This window comes from Phyllobates terribilis, unplaced genomic scaffold (assembly GCF_046119375.1).
Source record: "Phyllobates terribilis strain yellow unplaced genomic scaffold, ASM4611937v1 Scaffold_170__1_contigs__length_4071412, whole genome shotgun sequence".
NCBI classification, from domain to species: domain Eukaryota; kingdom Metazoa; phylum Chordata; class Amphibia; order Anura; family Dendrobatidae; genus Phyllobates; species Phyllobates terribilis.
Genome location: NW_027362930.1, coordinates 1,849,650 through 1,864,046, shown reverse-complemented (window position 1 = coordinate 1,864,046; position 14,397 = coordinate 1,849,650). Strand labels below are relative to the sequence as shown.

Here is a 14,397-nt window from a genome sequence, read left to right as displayed (position 1 = left end):
CCTTCTGCTGGAACACTGACTTCTTTCATTTAATGCCTGCAGACTATAAAAGAGAACCCAACCCAAAAAGTTTGGTTGATTAGTCTGTGGCATTCTGTTAAACTGTTGCTTATGGCGGTCTCTGTGAGCTTCTCAGCGACATTCAGCCAGCCAGGTATCCTGCCTGCAGTAGATGGAATGTGGCAATGGAACGCTGGCTGCGCGTGTCATAATAGGCTCTGAGCCTTTATATACCTGTGCACAGCAGCAGCCACCTTCAGTCTGCTGCTGGACAGCCAGCAGCAGCAGCAGCAGGAGAGGTATGTAATCAGGAGCCCTCCTGCTAAGGGTAGACAGCTGCTCGTTCCACCCCACCCCCCGCCTTAATTGGTTCTCCTCCCTTCCAACGGTGTTGAGGTGGGTGGGAACAGCAGGGGGTGAAGGTGCTGTGTTTAAAGAGGTGGAGTTATGCAGATCTAAAACGCGTGGATTGCAGCAGCAGCAAGCCGAAAAGTGCAGGCATGTAAGGGATCTAGAGGTTGACAACATGTCTTCTTAACGGGAGTCCAGGAGCTCATCTCCACAAATGGACTTTTCAGGATCCTTGGGTGGCTCCGTAGTTTGAAACCAATTCTCGTTATCGCTTCTCGGCCTTTTGGCTAAGATCAAGTGTAGTATCTGTTCTTATCAGTTTAATATCTGATACGTCCCCTATCTGGGGACCATATATTAAATGGATTTTTAGAACAGGGAGATGGAAAAAGAGCTTGCTCTGTCCACTCCACGCATTGACCTGGTATTGCAGTATCTCCAGGACCGGTGCACCCCTTCTTTAATGCAGTTTCTAAAATCAGAAAGAATTGAATTCAATGTTTTTTGTTCATTTTGCTTGTTTGTCGGATTTTGGGATGGACTCTTTGGCTTTGCTTTTCTTCTCCTCATTGGATTTTTCATGTTCAAAGTTGCAGAAGCCAGATTACAAGCTCATTTTGGTTCAACTTCAGCATCTGTGCATTGCATTGCCATGTAATGTGATGCAATGCTATCTTTCTAGCTCTCCCTTTTTACTTCCTTTTGGATAAACAGACATATTAGGCAAGCATTTTGGAGCTTTCACCTAAATAACTACAGGTGGTGAGATAAGCTGCACAATATAATTGACCTTTCAGTATATTGTTGCACACACACCATCTATTTAGCAAATGCCCTTGTTATCAACAGCAGCCTTTTAAACTCACCTGAGCTAACAGGTATGTGCGCTGGTTACTCTGCTGCGCTTAAAATTTCTTTTTTGGTTTGCTACAATGCCTTTTCTGAAACGTTGTCTCCTTCTGCTGGAACACTGACTTCTTTCATTTAATGCCTGCAGACTATAAAAGAGAACCCAACCCAAAAAGTTTGGTTGATTAGTCTGTGGCATTCTGTTAAACTGTTGCTTATGGCGGTCTCTGTGAGCTTCTCAGCGACATTCAGCCAGCCAGGTATCCTGCCTGCAGTAGATGGAATGTGGCAATGGAACGCTGGCTGCGCGTGTCATAATAGGCTCTGAGCCTTTATATACCTGTGCACAGCAGCAGCCACCTTCAGTCTGCTGCTGGACAGCCAGCAGCAGCAGCAGCAGGAGAGGTATGTAATCAGGAGCCCTCCTGCTAAGGGTAGACAGTTGCTCGTTCCACCCCACCCCCCGCCTTAATTGGTTCTCCTCCCTTCCAACGGTGTTGAGGCGGGTGGGAACAGCAGGGGGTGAAGGTGCTGTGCTTAAAGAGGTGGAGTTATGCAGATCTAAAACGCGTGGATTGCAGCAGCAGCAAGCCGAAAAGTGCAGGCATGTAAGGGATCTAGAGGTTGACAACATGTCTTCTTAACGGGAGTCCAGGAGCTCATCTCCACAAATGGACTTTTCAGGATCCTTGGGTGGCTCCGTAGTTTGAAACCAATTCTGGTTATCGCTTCTCGGCCTTTTGGCTAAGATCAAGTGTAGTATCTGTTCTTATCAGTTTAATATCTGATACGTCCCCTATCTGGGGACCATATATTAAATGGATTTTTAGAACAGGGAGATGGAAAAAGAGCTTGCTCTGTCCACTCCACGCATTGACCTGGTATTGCAGTATCTCCAGGACCGGTGCACCCCTTCTTTAATGCAGTTTCTAAAATCAGAAAGAATTGAATTCAATGTTTTTTGTTCATTTTGCTTGTTTGTCGGATTTTGGGATGGACTCTTTGGCTTTGCTTTTCTTCTCCTCATTGGATTTTTCATGTTCAAAGTTGCAGAAGCCAGATTACAAGCTCATTTTGGTTCAACTTCAGCAACTGTCCATTGCATTGCCATGTAATGTGATGCAATGCTATCTTTCTAGCTCTCCCTTTTTACTTCCTTTTGGATAAACAGACATATTAGGCAAGCATTTTGGAGCTTTCACCTAAATAACTACAGGTGGTGAGATAAGCTGCACAATATAATTGACCTTTCAGTATATTGTTGCACACACACCATCTATTTAGCAAATGCCCTTGTTATCAACAGCAGCCTTTTAAACTCACCTGAGCTAACAGGTATGTGCGCTGGTTACTCTGCTGCGCTTAAAATTTCTTTTTTGGTTTGCTACAATGCCTTTTCTGAAACGTTGTCTCCTTCTGCTGGAACACTGACTTCTTTCATTTAATGCCTGCAGACTATAAAAGAGAACCCAACCCAAAAAGTTTGGTTGATTAGTCTGTGGCATTCTGTTAAACTGTTGCTTATGGCGGTCTCTGTGAGCTTCTCAGCGACATTCAGCCAGCCAGGTATCCTGCCTGCAGTAGATGGAATGTGGCAATGGAACGCTGGCTGCGCGTGTCATAATAGGCTCTGAGCCTTTATATACCTGTGCACAGCAGCAGCCACCTTCAGTCTGCTGCTGGACAGCCAGCAGCAGCAGCAGCAGGAGAGGTATGTAATCAGGAGCCCTCCTGCTAAGGGTAGACAGCTGCTCGTTCCACCCCACCCCCCGCCTTAATTGGTTCTCCTCCCTTCCAACGGTGTTGAGGCGGGTGGGAACATCAGGGGGTGAAGGTGCTGTGTTTAAAGAGGTGGAGTTATGCAGATCTAAAACGCGTGGATTGCAGCAGCAGCAAGCCGAAAAGTGCAGGCATGTAAGGGATCTAGAGGTTGACAACATGTCTTCTTAACGGGAGTCCAGGAGCTCATCTCCACAAATGGACTTTTCAGGATCCTTGGGTGGCTCCGTAGTTTGAAACCAATTCTGGTTATCGCTTCTCGGCCTTTTGGCTAAGATCAAGTGTAGTATCTGTTCTTATCAGTTTAATATCTGATACGTCCCCTATCTGGGGACCATATATTAAATGGATTTTTAGAACAGGGAGATGGAAAAAGAGCTTGCTCTGTCCACTCCACGCATTGACCTGGTATTGCAGTATCTCCAGGACCGGTGCACCCCTTCTTTAATGCAGTTTCTAAAATCAGAAAGAATTGAATTCAATGTTTTTTGTTCATTTTGCTTGTTTGTCGGATTTTGGGATGGACTCTTTGGCTTTGCTTTTCTTCTCCTCATTGGATTTTTCATGTTCAAAGTTGCAGAAGCCAGATTACAAGCTCATTTTGGTTCAACTTCAGCAACTGTGCATTGCATTGCCATGTAATGTGATGCAATGCTATCTTTCTAGCTCTCCCTTTTTACTTCCTTTTGGATAAACAGACATATTAGGTAAGCATTTTGGAGCTTTCACCTAAATAACTACAGGTGGTGAGATAAGCTGCACAATATAATTGACCTTTCAGTATATTGTTGCACACACACCATCTATTTAGCAAATGCCCTTGTTATCAACAGCAGCCTTTTAAACTCACCTGAGCTAACAGGTATGTGCGCTGGTTACTCTGCTGCGCTTAAAATTTCTTTTTTGGTTTGCTACAATGCCTTTTCTGAAACGTTGTCTCCTTCTGCTGGAACACTGACTTCTTTCATTTAATGCCTGCAGACTATAAAAGAGAACCCAACCCAAAAAGTTTGGTTGATTAGTCTGTGGCATTCTGTTAAACTGTTGCTTATGGCGGTCTCTGTGAGCTTCTCAGCGACATTCAGCCAGCCAGGTATCCTGCCTGCAGTAGATGGAATGTGGCAATGGAACGCTGGCTGCGCGTGTCATAATAGGCTCTGAGCCTTTATATACCTGTGCACAGCAGCAGCCACCTTCAGTCTGCTGCTGGACAGCCAGCAGCAGCAGCAGCAGGAGAGGTATGTAATCAGGAGCCCTCCTGCTAAGGGTAGACAGCTGCTCGTTCCACCCCACCCCCCGCCTTAATTGGTTCTCCTCCCTTCCAACGGTGTTGAGGCGGGTGGGAACAGCAGGGGGTGAAGGTGCTGTGTTTAAAGAGGTGGAGTTATGCAGATCTAAAACGCGTGGATTGCAGCAGCAGCAAGCCGAAAAGTGCAGGCATGTAAGGGATCTAGAGGTTGACAACATGTCTTCTTAACGGGAGTCCAGGAGCTCATCTCCACAAATGGACTTTTCAGGATCCTTGGGTGGCTCCGTAGTTTGAAACCAATTCTGGTTATCGCTTCTCGGCCTTTTGGCTAAGATCAAGTGTAGTATCGCTTCTCGGCCTTTTGGCTAAGATCAAGTGTAGTATCTTTTGAAAAGGCAGTTTTGTCCTTGGGCTGCCCTAGTAAATTGATGCATATTACACACTGGTTTGGTGCACTTGTTAGTACGCCAGGTGGCTCATAGAGTTATCTGAAGGAAAACATGGCCCTCCAGGATCGAAGTCACTAGGCTGGGTAAGTGTGAGGGCTTTGGAGCAATGTGCCCCAGGAGTAGGCGCCCTGGTGGGAGTCCAAGCTTACTGGGACTGGGAACCCCAGAAAGACTTGGCTTCGTAGCACGCCGCACCTTTGCCAATCATACTTTCTGAGCAACCCCCCCTATTCCTGGCCTCCGGGCTAGGAAGGGGAATTTTTATAAACCCGGTCGGAGGTCCGGTCAGCTTTGGGCTGAGAAACCAACACAGGCTCCAGCTCCACTAGGGTGGCAGCTTAGATGGAAGCTGGGAGCACGAAAACGGCTCTTCTCCGGCTTCGGCTAGGGAGAGCATCGGAGATCCCTGACCCTCGCTGTGGCCTTCTGGCTCGGAGGGATGGGGATGGTTTATTGGGGACCCTCTCCTCCGGGAAGGGTCCACATGAATCCTCGCCTCGTGCGCTGTTTTGGTGTGACTTCGGTCACATTTTTCAGTGCCTTGGATGCAGCTTCAATCAAAAAAAAATCTGTTCTTATCAGTTTAATATCTGATACGTCCCCTATCTGGGGACCATATATTAAATGGATTTTTAGAACAGGGAGATGGAAAAAGAGCTTGCTCTGTCCACTCCACGCATTGACCTGGTATTGCAGTATCTCCAGGACCGGTGCACCCCTTCTTTAATGCAGTTTCTAAAATCAGAAAGAATTGAATTCAATGTTTTTTGTTCATTTTGCTTGTTTGTCGGATTTTGGGATGGACTCTTTGGCTTTGCTTTTCTTCTCCTCATTGGATTTTTCATGTTCAAAGTTGCAGAAGCCAGATTACAAGCTCATTTTGGTTCAACTTCAGCAACTGTGCATTGCATTGCCATGTAATGTGATGCAATGCTATCTTTCTAGCTCTCCCTTTTTACTTCCTTTTGGATAAACAGACATATTAGGCAAGCATTTTGGAGCTTTCACCTAAATAACTACAGGTGGTGAGATAAGCTGCACAATATAATTGACCTTTCAGTATATTGTTGCACACACACCATCTATTTAGCAAATGCCCTTGTTATCAACAGCAGCCTTTTAAACTCACCTGAGCTAACAGGTATGTGCGCTGGTTACTCTGCTGCGCTTAAAATTTCTTTTTTGGTTTGCTACAATGCCTTTTCTGAAACGTTGTCTCCTTCTGCTGGAACACTGACTTCTTTCATTTAATGCCTGCAGACTATAAAAGAGAACCCAACCCAAAAAGTTTGGTTGATTAGTCTGTGGCATTCTGCTAAACTGTTGCTTATGGCGGTCTCTGTGAGCTTCTCAGCGACATTCAGCCAGCCAGGTATCCTGCCTGCAGTAGATGGAATGTGGCAATGGAACGCTGGCTGCGCGTGTCATAATAGGCTCTGAGCCTTTATATACCTGTGCACAGCAGCAGCCACCTTCAGTCTGCTGCTGGACAGCCAGCAGCAGCAGCAGCAGGAGAGGTATGTAATCAGGAGCCCTCCTGCTAAGGGTAGACAGCTGCTCGTTCCACCCCACCCCCCGCCTTAATTGGTTCTCCTCCCTTCCAACGGTGTTGAGGCGGGTGGGAACAGCAGGGGGTGAAGGTGCTGTGTTTAAAGAGGTGGAGTTATGCAGATCTAAAACGCGTGGATTGCAGCAGCAGCAAGCCGAAAAGTGCAGGCATGTAAGGGATCTAGAGGTTGACAACATGTCTTCTTAACGGGAGTCCAGGAGCTCATCTCCACAAATGGACTTTTCAGGATCCTTGGGTGGCTCCGTAGTTTGAAACCAATTCTGGTTATCGCTTCTCGGCCTTTTGGCTAAGATCAAGTGTAGTATCTTTCGAAAAGGCGGTTTTGGATGTTGGCCACCCTAGTAGATTGATACATTATGCACACTGGGGTTTAGGCGCTTGTTAGTACGCCAGGTGGCTAATATAGTCATCTGGTGGAAAGCATGGCCCCCCTGGATCGACGCCATTGGGCCGGGGAAGATCGAAAGCCCGAAGTGTGAAGTGCCCCAGGAGTGGTGACCCTGGGGTGCCTTAACTCACTGGGATTGGGAACCCCACTTGAGTTTATGGTACATTTGCACAAGCACTTCAAATTTTCTTTCTTCGCACACACCCTTATTCCGGGCCTTCTGGCCTTAGGATGGGGAATTTTTCAATTCCCGGTCGAAGGTCCGGGCAGTATTATACTGTGAAACCTTCACTATTTATTTAATTTCTTTGTCACTGTGTGTCCACTTATTCACGTGTGTCACGTCCTACTAGGATTTTGTCGGGATGCGGTTCCCTTACGGGTTCCTCTCTTGGCAGGTCTAGGGGGGGAGTGTGTGGCCATCAGGTTCCGCTCCCCCCTGAACCCCCTGGCTCTCCTCTTTCGGGAGGAGAGCGTTGTTGGCTCCCCTCTTCCGGGAGGGGAGCACAGTCTTTGGCTCCCAGTGCCTTGCTCGGGTGAGAACTCGGGCAGTTGCTGGGGGTAAGATTGGGTCGCCTCTGGCTTCGGCTGGAGGTGGCTTTTTGTCCCTGTTCCTCGCTGTGGCCTTTTGGCTCGGAGGGACGGGGAATGGTTTGGGGGACCCTTCTCCTTTTGGAGAGGGTTTCAAGAAGACCAGCATCCTAGTGCACTTTTTTTGTGGCACTTGTCACTTTTTTAAGCGCACTCGGGTTTTGTACACGAATTCGGGCTTTCAAAAAAAAAAAAAAAAATCTGTTCTTATCAGTTTAATATCTGATACGTCCCCTATCTGGGGACCATATATTAAATGGATTTTTAGAACAGGGAGATGGAAAAAGAGCTTGCTCTGTCCACTCCACGCATTGACCTGGTATTGCAGTATCTCCAGGACCGGTGCACCCCTTCTTTAATGCAGTTTCTAAAATCAGAAAGAATTGAATTCAATGTTTTTTGTTCATTTTGCTTGTTTGTCGGATTTTGGGATGGACTCTTTGGCTTTGCTTTTCTTCTCCTCATTGGATTTTTCATGTTCAAAGTTGCAGAAGCCAGATTACAAGCTCATTTTGGTTCAACTTCAGCAACTGTGCATTGCATTGCCATGTAATGTGATGCAATGCTATCTTTCTAGCTCTCCCTTTTTACTTCCTTTTGGATAAACAGACATATTAGGCAAGCATTTTGGAGCTTTCACCTAAATAACTACAGGTGGTGAGATAAGCTGCACAATATAATTGACCTTTCAGTATATTGTTGCACACACACCATCTATTTAGCAAATGCCCTTGTTATCAACAGCAGCCTTTTAAACTCACCTGAGCTAACAGGTATGTGCGCTGGTTACTCTGCTGCGCTTAAAATTTCTTTTTTGGTTTGCTACAATGCCTTTTCTGAAACGTTGTCTCCTTCTGCTGGAACACTGACTTCTTTCATTTAATGCCTGCAGACTATAAAAGAGAACCCAACCCAAAAAGTTTGGTTGATTAGTCTGTGGCATTCTGTTAAACTGTTGCTTATGGCGGTCTCTGTGAGCTTCTCAGCGACATTCAGCCAGCCAGGTATCCTGCCTGCAGTAGATGGAATGTGGCAATGGAACGCTGGCTGCACGTGTCATAATAGGCTCTGAGCCTTTATATACCTGTGCACAGCAGCAGCCACCTTCAGTCTGCTGCTGGACAGCCAGCAGCAGCAGCAGCAGGAGAGGTATGTAATCAGGAGCCCTCCTGCTAAGGGTAGACAGCTGCTCGTTCCACCCCACCCCCCGCCTTAATTGGTTCTCCTCCCTTCCAACGGTGTTGAGGCGGGTGGGAACAGCAGGGGGTGAAGGTGCTGTGTTTAAAGAGGTGGAGTTATGCAGATCTAAAACGCGTGGATTTCAGCAGCAGCAAGCCGAAAAGTGCAGGCATGTAAGGGATCTAGAGGTTGACAACATGTCTTCTTAACGGGAGTCCAGGAGCTCATCTCCACAAATGGACTTTTCAGGATCCTTGGGTGGCTCCGTAGTTTGAAACCAATTCTGGTTATCGCTTCTCGGCCTTTTGGCTAAGATCAAGTGTAGTATCTGTTCTTATCAGTTTAATATCTGATACGTCCCCTATCTGGGGACCATATATTAAATGGATTTTTAGAACAGGGAGATGGAAAAAGAGCTTGCTCTGTCCACTCCACGCATTGACCTGGTATTGCAGTATCTCCAGGACCGGTGCACCCCTTCTTTAATGCAGTTTCTAAAATCAGAAAGAATTGAATTCAATGTTTTTTGTTCATTTTGCTTGTTTGTCGGATTTTGGGATGGACTCTTTGGCTTTGCTTTTCTTCTCCTCATTGGATTTTTCATGTTCAAAGTTGCAGAAGCCAGATTACAAGGTCATTTTGGTTCAACTTCAGCAACTGTGCATTGCATTGCCATGTAATGTGATGCAATGCTATCTTTCTAGCTCTCCCTTTTTACTTCCTTTTGGATAAACAGACATATTAGGCAAGCATTTTGGAGCTTTCACCTAAATAACTACAGGTGGTGAGATAAGCTGCACAATATAATTGACCTTTCAGTATATTGTTGCACACACACCATCTATTTAGCAAATGCCCTTGTTATCAACAGCAGCCTTTTAAACTCACCTGAGCTAACAGGTATGTGCGCTGGTTACTCTGCTGCGCTTAAAATTTCTTTTTTGGTTTGCTACAATGCCTTTTCTGAAACGTTGTCTCCTTCTGCTGGAACACTGACTTCTTTCATTTAATGCCTGCAGACTATAAAAGAGAACCCAGCCCAAAAAGTTTGGTTGATTAGTCTGTGGCATTCTGTTAAACTGTTGCTTATGGCGGTCTCTGTGAGCTTCTCAGCGACATTCAGCCAGCCAGGTATCCTGCCTGCAGTAGATGGAATGTGGCAATGGAACACTGGCTGCGCGTGTCATAATAGGCTCTGAGCCTTTATATACCTGTGCACAGCAGCAGCCACCTTCAGTTTGCTGCTGGACAGCCAGCAGCAGCAGCAGCAGGAGAGGTATGTAATCAGGAGCCCTCCTGCTAAGGGTAGACAGCTGCTCGTTCCACCCCACCCCCCGCCTTAATTGGTTCTCCTCCCTTCCAACGGTGTTGAGGCGGGTGGGAACAGCAGGGGGTGAAGGTGCTGTGTTTAAAGAGGTGGAGTTATGCAGATCTAAAACGCGTGGATTGCAGCAGCAGCAAGCCGAAAAGTGCAGGCATGTAAGGGATCTAGAGGTTGACAACATGTCTTCTTAACGGGAGTCCAGGAGCTCATCTCCACAAATGGACTTTTCAGGATCCTTGGGTGGCTCCGTAGTTTGAAACCAATTCTGGTTATCGCTTCTCGGCCTTTTGGCTAAGATCAAGTGTAGTATCTGTTCTTATCAGTTTAATATCTGATACGTCCCCTATCTGGGGACCATATATTAAATGGATTTTTAGAACAGGGAGATGGAAAAAGAGCTTGCTCTGTCCACTCCACGCATTGACCTGGTATTGCAGTATCTCCAGGACCGGTGCACCCCTTCTTTAATGCAGTTTCTAAAATGAGAAAGAATTGAATTCAATGTTTTTTGTTCATTTTGCTTGTTTGTCGGATTTTGGGATGGACTCTTTGGCTTTGCTTTTCTTCTCCTCATTGGATTTTTCATGTTCAAAGTTGCAGAAGCCAGATTACAAGCTCATTTTGGTTCAACTTCAGCAACTGTGCATTGCATTGCCATGTAATGTGATGCAATGCTATCTTTCTAGCTCTCCCTTTTTACTTCCTTTTGGATAAACAGACATATTAGGCAAGCATTTTGGAGCTTTCACCTAAATAACTACAGGTGGTGAGATAAGCTGCACAATATAATTGACCTTTCAGTATATTGTTGCACACACACCATCTATTTAGCAAATGCCCTTGTTATCAACAGCAGCCTTTTAAACTCACCTGAGCTAACAGGTATGTGCGCTGGTTACTCTGCTGCGCTTAAAATTTCTTTTTTGGTTTGCTACAATGCCTTTTCTGAAACGTTGTCTCCTTCTGCTGGAACACTGACTTCTTTCATTTAATGCCTGCAGACTATAAAAGAGAACCCAACCCAAAAAGTTTGGTTGATTAGTCTGTGGCATTCTGTTAAACTGTTGCTTATGGCGGTCTCTGTGAGCTTCTCAGCGACATTCAGCCAGCCAGGTATCCTGCCTGCAGTAGATGGAATGTGGCAATGGAACGCTGGCTGCGCGTGTCATAATAGGCTCTGAGCCTTTATATACCTGTGCACAGCAGCAGCCACCTTCAGTCTGCTGCTGGACAGCCAGCAGCAGCAGCAGCAGGAGAGGTATGTAATCAGGAGCCCTCCTGCTAAGGGTAGACAGCTGCTCGTTCCACCCCACCCCCCGCCTTAATTGGTTCTCCTCCCTTCCAACGGTGTTGAGGCGGGTGGGAACAGCAGGGGGTGAAGGTGCTGTGTTTAAAGAGGTGGAGTTATGCAGATCTAAAACGCGTGGATTGCAGCAGCAGCAAGCCGAAAAGTGCAGGCATGTAAGGGATCTAGAGGTTGACAACATGTCTTCTTAACGGGAGTCCAGGAGCTCATCTCCACAAATGGACTTTTCAGGATCCTTGGGTGGCTCCGTAGTTTGAAACCAATTCTGGTTATCGCTTCTCGGCCTTTTGGCTAAGATCAAGTGTAGTATCTGTTCTTATCAGTTTAATATCTGATACGTCCCCTATCTGGGGACCATATATTAAATGGATTTTTAGAACAGGGAGATGGAAAAAGAGCTTGCTCTGTCCACTCCACGCATTGACCTGGTATTGCAGTATCTCCAGGACCGGTGCACCCCTTCTTTAATGCAGTTTCTAAAATCAGAAAGAATTGAATTCAATGTTTTTTGTTCATTTTGCTTGTTTGTCGGATTTTGGGATGGACTCTTTGGCTTTGCTTTTCTTCTCCTCATTGGATTTTTCATGTTCAAAGTTGCAGAAGCCAGATTACAAGCTCATTTTGGTTCAACTTCAGCAACTGTGCATTGCATTGACATGTAATGTGATGCAATGCTATCTTTCTAGCTCTCCCTTTTTACTTCCTTTTGGATAAACAGACATATTAGGCAAGCATTTTGGAGCTTTCACCTAAATAACTACAGGTGGTGAGATAAGCTGCACAATATAATTGACCTTTCAGTATATTGTTGCACACACACCATCTATTTAGCAAATGCCCTTGTTATCAACAGCAGCCTTTTAAACTCACCTGAGCTAACAGGTATGTGCGCTGGTTACTCTGCTGCGCTTAAAATTTCTTTTTTGGTTTGCTACAATGCCTTTTCTGAAACGTTGTCTCCTTCTGCTGGAACACTGACTTCTTTCATTTAATGCCTGCAGACTATAAAAGAGAACCCAACCCAAAAAGTTTGGTTGATTAGTCTGTGGCATTCTGTTAAACTGTTGCTTATGGCGGTCTCTGTGAGCTTCTCAGCGACATTCAGCCAGCCAGGTATCCTGCCTGCAGTAGATGGAATGTGGCAATGGAACGCTGGCTGCGCGTGTCATAATAGGCTCTGAGCCTTTATATACCTGTGCACAGCAGCAGCCACCTTCAGTCTGCTGCTGGACAGCCAGCAGCAGCAGCAGCAGGAGAGGTATGTAATCAGGAGCCCTCCTGCTAAGGGTAGACAGCTGCTCGTTCCACCCCACCCCCCGCCTTAATTGGTTCTCCTCCCTTCCAACGGTGTTGAGGCGGGTGGGAACAGCAGGGGGTGAAGGTGCTGTGTTTAAAGAGGTGGAGTTATGCAGATCTAAAACGCGTGGATTGCAGCAGCAGCAAGCCGAAAAGTGCAGGCATGTAAGGGATCTAGAGGTTGACAACATGTCTTCTTAACGGGAGTCCAGGAGCTCATCTCCACAAATGGACTTTTCAGGATCCTTGGGTGGCTCCGTAGTTTGAAACCAATTCTGGTTATCGCTTCTCGGCCTTTTGGCTAAGATCAAGTGTAGTATCTTTCGAAAAGGCGGTTTTGGATGTTGGCCGCCCTAGTAGATTGATACATTATGCACACTGGGGTTTAGGCGCTTGTTAGTACGCCAGGTGGCTAATATAGTCATCTGGTGGAAAGCATGGCCCCCCAGGATCGACGCCATTGGGCCGGGGAAGATCGAAAGCCCGAAGTGTGAAGTGCCCCAGGAGTGGTGACCCTGGGGTGCCTTAACTCACTGGGATTGGGAACCCCACTTGAGTTTATGGCACATTTGCACAAGCACTTAAAATTTTCTTTCTTCGCACACACCCTTATTCCGGGCCTTCTGGCCTTAGGATGGGGAATTTTTCAATTCCCGGTCGAAGGTCCGGGCAGTATTATACTGTGAAACCTTCACTATTTATTTAATTTCTTTGTCACTGTGTGTCCACTTATTCACGTGTGTCACGTCCTACTAGGATTTTGTCGGGATGCGGTTCCCTTACGGGTTCCTCTCTTGGCAGGTCTAGGGGGGGAGTGTGTGGCCATCAGGTTCCGCTCCCCCCTGAACCCCCCTGGCTCCCCTCTTTCGGGAGGAGAGCGTTGTTGGCTCCCCTCTTCCGGGAGGGGAGCATAGTCTTTGGCTCCCAGTGCCTTGCTCGGGTGAGAACTCGGGCAGGTGCTGGGGGTAAGATTGGGTCGCCTCTGGCTTCGGCTGGAGGTGGCTTTTTGTCCCTGTTCCTCGCTGTGGCCTTTTGGCTCGGAGGGACGGGGAATGGTTTGGGGGACCCTTCTCCTTTTGGAGAGGGTTTCAAGAAGACCAGCATCCTAGTGCACTTTTTTTGTGGCACTTGTCACTTTTTTAAGCGCACTCGGGTTTTGTACACGAATTCGGGCTTTCGATAAAAAAAAAAAAAATCTGTTCTTATCAGTTTAATATCTGATACGTCCCCTATCTGGGGACCATATATTAAATGGATTTTTAGAACAGGGAGATGGAAAAAGAGCTTGCTCTGTCCACTCCACGCATTGACCTGGTATTGCAGTATCTCCAGGACCGGTGCACCCCTTCTTTAATGCAGTTTCTAAAATCAGAAAGAATTGAATTCAATGTTTTTTGTTCATTTTGCTTGTTTGTCGGATTTTGGGATGGACTCTTTGGCTTTGCTTTTCTTCTCCTCATTGGATTTTTCATGTTCAAAGTTGCAGAAGCCAGATTACAAGCTCATTTTGGTTCAACTTCAGCAACTGTGCATTGCATTGCCATGTAATGTGATGCAATGCTATCTTTCTAGCTCTCCCTTTTTACTTCCTTTTGGATAAACAGACATATTAGGCAAGCATTTTGGAGCTTTCACCTAAATAACTACAGGTGGTGAGATAAGCTGCACAATATAATTGACCTTTCAGTATATTGTTGCACACACACCATCTATTTAGCAAATGCCCTTGTTATCAACAGCAGCCTTTTAAACTCACCTGAGCTAACAGGTATGTGCGCTGGTTACTCTGCTGCGCTTAAAATTTCTTTTTTGGTTTGCTACAATGCCTTTTCTGAAACGTTGTCTCCTTCTGCTGGAACACTGACTTCTTTCATTTAATGCCTGCAGACTATAAAAGAGAACCCAACCCAAAAAGTTTGGTTGATTAGTCTGTGGCATTCTGTTAAACTGTTGCTTATGGCGGTCTCTGTGAGCTTCTCAGCGACATTCAGCCAGCCAGGTATCCTGCCTGCAGTAGATGGAATGTGGCAATGGAACGCTGGCTGCGCGTGTCATAATAGGCTCTG

General features: G+C 46.2%; 8 non-coding genes and 4 pseudogenes across 8 annotated transcripts; all 12 read left to right on the top strand.

The window, feature by feature from the left end:
* The first annotated feature begins 618 nt into the window (after window positions 1–618).
* Window positions 619–809, top strand: LOC141211206 (U2 spliceosomal RNA). The gene has a single exon (XR_012281187.1). It is a non-coding gene; the product is annotated as a U2 spliceosomal RNA (small nuclear RNA).
* A 1,115-nt stretch (window positions 810–1,924) lies between these two features.
* On the top strand, window positions 1,925–2,115 carry LOC141211205 (U2 spliceosomal RNA). The gene has a single exon (XR_012281186.1). It is a non-coding gene; the product is annotated as a U2 spliceosomal RNA (small nuclear RNA).
* Window positions 2,116–3,230: 1,115 nt separating this feature from the next.
* Window positions 3,231–3,421, top strand: LOC141211203 (U2 spliceosomal RNA). Its single transcript, XR_012281185.1, has one exon. It is a non-coding gene; the product is annotated as a U2 spliceosomal RNA (small nuclear RNA).
* Window positions 3,422–4,536: 1,115 nt separating this feature from the next.
* On the top strand, window positions 4,537–4,689 carry LOC141211807 (U2 spliceosomal RNA; annotated as a pseudogene).
* A 524-nt stretch (window positions 4,690–5,213) lies between these two features.
* On the top strand, window positions 5,214–5,398 carry LOC141211598 (U2 spliceosomal RNA). The gene has a single exon (XR_012281567.1). It is a non-coding gene; the product is annotated as a U2 spliceosomal RNA (small nuclear RNA).
* Window positions 5,399–6,513: 1,115 nt separating this feature from the next.
* LOC141211851 (U2 spliceosomal RNA) lies at window positions 6,514–6,589 on the top strand (annotated as a pseudogene).
* Window positions 6,590–7,398: 809 nt separating this feature from the next.
* Window positions 7,399–7,579, top strand: LOC141211747 (U2 spliceosomal RNA; annotated as a pseudogene).
* A 1,115-nt stretch (window positions 7,580–8,694) lies between these two features.
* On the top strand, window positions 8,695–8,885 carry LOC141211202 (U2 spliceosomal RNA). Its single transcript, XR_012281184.1, has one exon. It is a non-coding gene; the product is annotated as a U2 spliceosomal RNA (small nuclear RNA).
* A 1,115-nt stretch (window positions 8,886–10,000) lies between these two features.
* LOC141211201 (U2 spliceosomal RNA) lies at window positions 10,001–10,191 on the top strand. The gene has a single exon (XR_012281183.1). It is a non-coding gene; the product is annotated as a U2 spliceosomal RNA (small nuclear RNA).
* A 1,115-nt stretch (window positions 10,192–11,306) lies between these two features.
* On the top strand, window positions 11,307–11,497 carry LOC141211200 (U2 spliceosomal RNA). The gene has a single exon (XR_012281182.1). It is a non-coding gene; the product is annotated as a U2 spliceosomal RNA (small nuclear RNA).
* A 1,115-nt stretch (window positions 11,498–12,612) lies between these two features.
* On the top strand, window positions 12,613–12,704 carry LOC141211893 (U2 spliceosomal RNA; annotated as a pseudogene).
* Window positions 12,705–13,493: 789 nt separating this feature from the next.
* On the top strand, window positions 13,494–13,679 carry LOC141211700 (U2 spliceosomal RNA). The gene has a single exon (XR_012281645.1). It is a non-coding gene; the product is annotated as a U2 spliceosomal RNA (small nuclear RNA).
* Window positions 13,680–14,397: the final 718 nt, after the last annotated feature.